The sequence below is a fragment of the Mauremys reevesii genome, linkage group 8 (genome assembly GCF_016161935.1).
Source record: "Mauremys reevesii isolate NIE-2019 linkage group 8, ASM1616193v1, whole genome shotgun sequence".
NCBI classification, from domain to species: domain Eukaryota; kingdom Metazoa; phylum Chordata; order Testudines; family Geoemydidae; genus Mauremys; species Mauremys reevesii.
In genome coordinates, this window is record NC_052630.1 from 4842716 (window position 1) to 4851010 (window position 8295).

Consider the following 8295-nt stretch of genomic DNA (forward strand, 5'->3'; position numbering starts at 1 on the left):
ACATGCTGGAGATGGATCGGGCTGGAGTGCAATGTGGTCTGGCTATAGGGTGTCCTGCTGCCTGCAGAATCCAGGAGGCACAAGGACATGCTCATTTTAGCTGCCTGCACTCTGAATTGGGGCCACCACTTGCAATGAATTATTTACTTGAACTGAATCCTGTGTGTGTGAATTCAAGGGCAGCAGTGGGGGCAAAGAAACCAAACATCTTTTAAGACTGAGCTTGATGAATTTACGGAGGGGATGGTCTGATGAGATTGACTACAATGGCTTATGGCCCATCCACGACTGCTATTAGCAAATATCTCCAACAGCTGGAGTTGTGACCTTCGAGGGGAGGGCTCCAAGTCGCTACAGAGAATTCTTTCCCAGGTGGCTGGCTCTTGGTTCTTGTCCACATGCTCAGGGTCTAACTGCTCGCCATAACTGAGTCAGGAAGGAATTTTCTCCTAGGTCAGATTGGCAGAGCCCCTGGTGTTTTTTGCCTTTCTCTGCAGTGTGGGGCATGGGTCATTCGCTGGTTTGAACTAGATTAAATGGTGGATTCTCTGTAACTTGAAGTCTTTAAATCAAGATTTGAGGACTTCAGTAACGCAGCCAGAGGTTATGGGCCTATGACAGGAGTGAGTGGGTGAGGTGCTGTGGCCTGCGATGTACAGATCAGACTAGATGATCATGATGGTCCCTTCTGGCCTTAAAGTCTATGAGTCTATGGATATTCCCCAACCAATTTTGCTCATTCAAAATGGCAAAGGTAATTCCCACTTCCCAGGGGTGCTGCAAGGCTGAATTCATTAATTCTTGTAAAGTGCTTTGCAGTTCCACAGCCCTTCAGGATCTCAAAGTATTGTCACTGTTCTTTCATTGTATCAATATTGTTGGAAACGAGGGCGTTGCTTGGAAGAGGAAAAGCAGGGAGGAGCATATGCAGGCAATGCTTAGAACTAATACTTTAACATTATTGGCTAACTACTGTCGTTAGGTATTTAGCTAGTTAGAACTTGGAGTGAAAGATCGCTGCAGGGGCAGATGTTAGAGGGTGCCATACATGAAAGGGAACTAACTGTCCGCTCTAAGATATTCATCTGTTGTAGTGTCCCGTGTGTCAAGTACACAGCCTTCCTGGAGTAGCTGTTGGCCTGATGATTGCATATGTGAGAGCAAATATGACATAAGTAGGAGAGAGAGAGATTCCTGTCATAATGGCTTTACAAGCATCCTGGACGACCAGCTGCTGCCATAGCGTTCCAAGCAGTGGGGGTTCGACTGAGTCTTGGGACCCTGTTCCTGCTTCCTCTGAAGTCAATGGCTCAGCTCCCATTGTGCGCAGCATGGCAGGATCGAACACTCAATGTCCATGTGGTGGGTGTTTTCCAACCAATGTAGCAGCCGTGTCCTGCCTAGCGTGGGTCAGAAGTTCTTGAATGAGTCCGTGTTAGCCAGGCAGACAGGTTACTGCGCACCTGGGCTGGGTCACTTGTGTTTCCTGGGATCGTGTGATGCCAGAGGAGGATGGTGGAACCAGTTTTTCTGCTCTGGCAGTGGAACTGGGGAGGAGACAGTACAAAATGACAAGACAGGAACTGCAGAGCTACTGCTACCAACTAGAAACTTGGGAGGCCGCTTGCCTTTTTCCCTGCCAGGTAAGGCCACTTTCTTCTCCTCCTGGGATCTTTCTGGGGATTTACAGCCTGGCTTTGTTACGTGGGAACTCTGAGCAGTGGGGAAATGCGGGGAGTGATCTAGGTCCCACTCTGTTTGATTTCAGGGACTGAGACACAGACATTTTTGCTTTGAATCCTGTTCTGCAGTACTCCCAGAGTGGGGAAATGGCAGTTCGGAAAGCAGTCCACCCGGACAAGCCTATAGCAGGGGTGGCTGTTATCATTTGCAAATTCTTTGTGCCCACAGGAAATAGCTAAATGCAGATTAGCATATTTGCATAGGCGTTATGAATATGCAGCTTTGTTTGATTTGGTCTGTAGGGCATTCTGGTTTGGCCTTTTACTTTGGTTCATTCAGCCTCAAGGGAAAACTGCAATTTGCCAATTACATGCTTATTGTTGCTGTCTGCTCACCCGCCAGTAGTCTGGCGACGCGACTGCAGCCTTTTTAAAAATGATTTTGCAGCAAGTGGGGTGAGCACGAGAATGAGCTCGGGCTAGAACCGGCCAAGCCGGACCTGGCTTTGGAAATGGGTTAGAATGTCTGTTGCATTCATCTCAGCCTCCACGCACACAGACAAGTGCACGGCAATCGAGCATGAAAGCAAACAAGCCCGGCTGAATGCGTGACGCTGAGATGGGATCACGTTCACCAGGGTGAGGGGGGCATACCCCGCTCCTGGAGATCTAGCAGCACTGACCTTTCCCAAGCGAGTGGAGACTTGTCAGATGCGATATGGGTGACTCCCAGGTGGACATGCTCAGTGTGGCAACTTTGGGCCTTTCTTGTTTGATCACCAAGAGCGGTTTCCATTCTCTGCTGATACAATGTGCAGCTGTCCGGGAGGTGTGAGAAAGGGAGGACTCTGTGACTGGCTCAGTCTGCTGGCTGCACCCACTTCCCAGGGGACTGATAGGACAGTAACTCACTCAGAGTGACGCTGTAATGCTGTACCCCTGGGGGACCTCCAAACAACTAGTCTCACCCTTAACACTCAGAGACTTCCTGATTTTAAGGCCAGAAGGGACTGTTGTGATCACCTAGTCTGACATCCTGCATAACACAGGCTAGAGAACCTCCCCCGAGTGCTAATTCCTGCATTAAGGCCATGCCTTCTGGCTGGGCTGGAGCACATCTTTTAGGAGGCCATCCAAACGTGATTTAAAGACTTTCAGTGATGGAGAATCTGCCACAGCCCTAGGTGAGTTGTTCCACTAGTTAATTTACCCTCATTGTTGAAACAAGAATGGTCTCATTAATGCTGTATGCAGAGGGGTTCCATTAACCCAGGAAAATAACCATTCTGGAAGGTGTTAAAACATTCAGGGCTCATCCTTAACCTGCAGGTTAAAGGAAAGCAGAAAGGTGAGTGTTTGGGACCCAGAAACAGTCATTTTAATGCTGCAAAGCTCAGATCAATACTGAAAATCGCATAGTATTGTAACTTCTCTCTCTAACCCTATCCATGTCTGGGGATGTCTCTCTTCTAGGTGTTCTGAATCGACGTGTGAGAGCCAGGTAGCTGCTGCAGGATGTCTTCCATCTTAAAGAGTGAGTGGCTTTGCATCCAGGCAGGGAAACCACAGCAGAATTGAGTCGTGAGCATGATGTGGGATAAAGGGGTGTTGTGGAAGTGAACTCTCTTTCTCCATCCTACCTACTTCAGGCCCAGAGTCCCATCAGTCCTCACACTCGCACGGTGCTAGACACTCCTCACGTCACATTGCTAACTGCACGGAACCCTGTGCTGTAGTCACCGAAGGGAGCAGCTGGGTGGCTATCCGAAATCTCATTTGGGAAGACCCACTGCCAGTTCCTCTTTCCATCCCCCCCAAGCTCTCCCCTTGTCCTTCTCCCTGAAATATTCCACTCTCCTCCCCGTTGCCCAGGCTTGGAACATTTCACCTACATCTCTTCTCTCATGTTGGCCGCCCACTCCCTATGGTCTTCCCAACCCTCTTGCCATAGCAATTATGTGGGGAGGGCGAGCGGAACATCTTGCTCCTCTGAGGGCTTGCGCACTGCAGAGGGGATCGTGTTCTGGTGCAAATGGAGGTGTTGCAGAAGGAAGCTCAAGTGGTAGGCACTGGCCTCTGTGGTGAATGGCTATTTTTTTTTTAACCTCTTAGTATATTCTGGAAGGGTGGTGGGGTTTTTTAAATCTTCTTCTGAAGCAGCAGGGCTGGGCATGGCTGGAAATGGGACATGGGTGGGGTGTGCCAAGGCTCTAAGGTGGTACCAGGCATTCTGTCTCCCAGGAGCTTGGCTGGCTGGTTCTTGCTCACATGCCCAGGGTCTAACTGATCGCCATGTGTGGGTTCGGGAAGGAATTTTCCCCCAGGTCAGATTGTCAGTGACCTTGGAGGGTTTTCACCTTCGTCTGCAGCATGTGGGTGCAGGTCACTTGCCAGGATCATGTGGGTTTATCTCACTTAATCATTTCCCTGCCATTGCAGGGGCCTCCAGCACTGGTGGGCCTCAGTCCCTCCTGTTCTCTGCCTGTGGCCTGCCATAGCCCTGTCTCCTGCTGGCTGTAATTCTATGGCCTCATTCTGGTTGCTGGGTTTAGTGGGAGGGAGTTGGGTCATGTTGGTGGCCTGTGCTACACTGATCAACTCGATGACCTTCTTAAACACAATCCCTCCTCATGGTAATGAGGCCCATGTCCCCTCTTGGCCTTTACTGGGCTGGAGTCATGTAGAAGCCAGGCACCATCCTGTCAGTGGTACAGGATTGGGGGTCCCTTGCGCTCCTTGTCCTTTCATCCCTTTCTACCTCGTGCTTCGATGTGTTACACTTGGCACGCAGGCGGCGTGGGATGAGCTCCCTCTAGAGCTGGAGGGGAGCGCCAACTGATCTGTCCACTCATTCTCCTCCTCAGTGTTCGGAAGAGAAGACAAGAAGGATCAGGGAAAAGAGAAGGAGAAAGACAAGAAGGAAGAGAAGGAGAAAGACAAGAAAGACGGAGACAAGAAAGACAAGAAAAAGAAGAAGAAGGAAAAAAAGGTGAGGAACTAATGGAGAATTCCCACGTTCCGTGTGTTGTCTGGGCATTTTGGATTCCCCAACGCGGCGGCGTGACTAAAGCTGCCATTTCAGTCCCTCAGAACCATTAAGGAATAACAAATTCCAGCCTCTTTGACTCAATTTCGGAAAGTTTTCCTCCCCCAGCGTCCCCTCCAAACACAGCAGAGTGCCATTGCGGGTTGGGTTCGTGCGTGACAAAGGTTCCGTCAGCCTAGTGCTCAGGCTGTTGCACGTCCCTGGTGCTCATTGGGCAATCGGATGCCGTGATAGTCCCGGGTGCAATTCTATGAGCAGACTGTGTGGCCATGAGAGTCCCTTTGGGCCTTTTGTGCTCTGAATCTCTGTGCACCTCCTAGCATGGTGGCCGTGTGTGTGTGTTACAGCTAGTACTGAGCATGGAGGAGAGGGGAGAGTCAGACAGGCTGTCTGATCATTGCCCCATCTCCTCCCTGCCGAGGGGCTCCCCAGGAACAGAGGAAGTGAGAGTTAACATTGTCCTATGTTGTAAAAGCAGCAAAACAAAATGCAAGTGATCTCTCTTCCTCCACCCAAGCTGCCAGCAGCAGATGAGCCAGGATGCCTCCGGACAGACATTGACCCTGGCTGGGAAGCTTCGTTCCCAGTGCAGTGGTGCTATCACCATTGTAGTCGTAAACCCTTTCTTCTTTGCCCCTTAGGGAGAGGGCGATGAAGATGACAGCAGTGACAGCAGCAGCAGCTCTGACAGTGATTCTGAAGAGGTAACCAGGAACTGATTAGTGCCTAGCAGATCTACTGGGCGGGTTTGTTTTTTCCCTTGCTTTAGAGCAGAACATCCTTGTCCAGCCTGGGTCTGGTCACTGCTGTGGCAGTGTAAATTCTTTCCTTTCCTCCTCACGCCTTCTGAGAGATCAGCCTCTGCTGGCCCCTGCCAGTCAAGGGAAGGAGTCACAAAATTACATGGGCGCACCGTAAGGAAGCCCTGCTGCTCCGATGTTAGTGCTACAGCCGGAGTTTGCAGGTGATTCTGGGGGCTTTTCTTCTTCCTTTTCCTGGAGGTGTGGTGTGCGTGGGATGGCCACTAAAGGGCATGAGAAGAGTTCAGAGTGAGGTGTCTTTGAAAATACTCCCATGGGTAAGTCAGATCTGCTACAGGAGCTGCTGAGAATCAGCTCCGAGCGCAAGCCTAGAGCTTGCAAGCCCCGTTCTGCCTTTGGTACCCAGTGCGAATGCTAGCAATCTCGGAATCTTGTGAGCCGCTGGAAAAGAGGCTCCGCCCCTGAGGTTTTCTGACTGGCTGCCAGATCGGTGATCCACTTCCCCCACAATGCACCAGACACTCTCCTGAATTGTGTAATGTTTTTGATCTTAGAAGCCCTGGGGAACGACATCCCCAAAAGCCTCCGGTTATAAAGGATGCCTGAATGACAGCTAGCCATGCCATGTAAACAGCTACCCACTGGCCTCAGAAGCCCATCCAACCTCACAGGAAACCTTGTGGTCTGGGTGTAATGTAGCCACAATCACTCTTCCCGTCATAACTGCAGTGGGCTCAGTTCTGCCACTGGACTCATCCATGCCACTCCCATCGAAGTTGTGTGTCCTTGGAAGTCGTGTGTCTGTATCAGGGTAAAATTTGGCTAGTGGGTGATGCAAGCCCATTGGTTCTAGCCGAGGATGACTGTAGTTCAGTGTTTATCTATGCAGATCCCATGAGTGTGAGCAAGAGAGAGGGACGAGGAAATACTCATCAGCTGCCTAGGCTCTGACACACCCTCTTGTTTCTCTTTGATTTATCCCCTAGGGTCACCATGGCGACAAGAAGAAAAAAGAAAAGGACAAAGAATAACTTCTGAGGAGCCAATGGAGGCCACATTTGTGTTTCCTGCCTTCGCCCAGGTGCTGGGCAGTGTGAAGGAGAAGGGGATCAATCGTGAAAAAATGCACCTGGTGCTGAGGATGTTTCATCCAAATAAAGTTGTTTTAGTACTAAAAAGACAGACTCTGTTTATTGACCACAGTCAAGCTTCCCCCTCCCCACCACCATCTGCACGGAGCTGTCACTTCCCTCCTTTTAGTTGTAACATTTTCAAAGCTCCGTACTAATAGTGGAGCAAATTTAATGCGGGTCACTGGACTGGGCACTGGACCGGGATCCAGGTGATCTGTATTCTGTCCCAGGCTCTGACCTACTGTGTGACCTTGGTCATGTCACCTCACATCCCTATGCCTCTGATTCCCCTCCCACCCTTTGTCTGCTTGTTAGCTCTTCAGGGCTGGGATTGTCTATTGCTATGTGCACGTACAGCACCTAGCACAATGGGGCCCTGATCTCAGCCAGGGCCTCTACCAGAATACAAATAATAATGGCGTAAGCTCCATCAGAGCCAAGGGAGTATCACCAATTACACCAAGACTGAATTTAGCCCATGTACTTCTGCAGTACAGACCTTCCCTGGGTTCCTGTGCAGATGGAATGACTGTGCACTGTCCCTGAAAGGCTATGGGATGGGTGAATATTGTTATCCTCAATGTATATAGCTGGGTGCTCACCTGAGACCATGGAAGGATCCAGGGATTCACCCAAGCGATCCTGCTGCCCAGTGCTGTGCTTAGCCCACTGGACTAGGCTGCTTTTGATTTTGCACGTGTTCCCTTTTCCCCTGTTCAGTTACTAGTTCCTCCTCCTTCCAGCACTCACACAGCGCCTAAGGAAACAGCCAGCGTGGGAAACTCCTTTGGAAATCCAGACATCATGGTCTGTTATGGAGCTGTCAGTCAGAGACACCCAAGCACAAGCCAGATATTTCAAAAGGGCTCAGAATGTTCAAGGCTACCAGGCTATTAAAACCAAATCTGCTTTGAAATTTGCTTTTTTATGTTAAAGTGAAAAATGGGTAAATTTTGAATGTTTTGCTCTTTGAAAACTTAAACACGGGCTCAGCACCGAGGTGATTATCCAGATTATAGGGCAATCTTCAGCCCAAGGTGACACACACAGCTGACAGCTAACCCGCCCTGCTCCTGACAGCATTTGAGTTATTTATGGCAATCCAGCCATATTCATATAACCACCACCCAAGGAGAGGGAGCTGCCGTTAAAAATGAGGCATCACCTCCATCTACTGGTGAAGTGGGTTTCTTGCAGCTAATCTAAATGTTCCATAACCATTACCCCAGGGCTGTTTTGTAAGGCTTCCCTGGCAAGCCACATGGCTGCACTGTCTGAGACAATAAAAAAACATTAAAGAGGCGGAGCAGGCTGCTGGCACTTGGTGAGGTTTTTTTTCCTGTGCTCTAATTGTTTACGTTTTGATAGTGTATCTCCATGCAGTTAGTACATTATGTATGTATGTAGTTAGTACATTATATAAATACTGTATAATTAATGTGCGGTATGAGATACTGCAAAGATCTTACCTAACACACCACAGCCAGTTTCGAATGGGGAACACTGGCACCGATCTCCGCTGGCTTTGCAATTTGGCAGCTGGCACGTTTAAAGACCACCAGTGGCAGGAGCAAGTTTGAGCTAGGTTCCTTGCCCCCTCCAACCCATCTATATTAAGGCCCTGATACTACAAAGTCTTATGCAGCTGCTTAACGGACACTGCACTGACTAGA

General features: G+C 49.7%; 1 long non-coding RNA gene across 1 annotated transcript; it reads left to right on the forward strand.

Annotated features, from left to right (window-relative positions):
• The first annotated feature begins 972 nt into the window (after positions 1-972).
• Positions 973-4599, forward strand: LOC120370844. The gene is made up of 3 exons (XR_005583988.1): positions 973-1643; positions 3156-3216; positions 4547-4599. It is a non-coding gene; the product is annotated as an uncharacterized LOC120370844 (long non-coding RNA).
• Positions 4600-8295: the final 3696 nt, after the last annotated feature.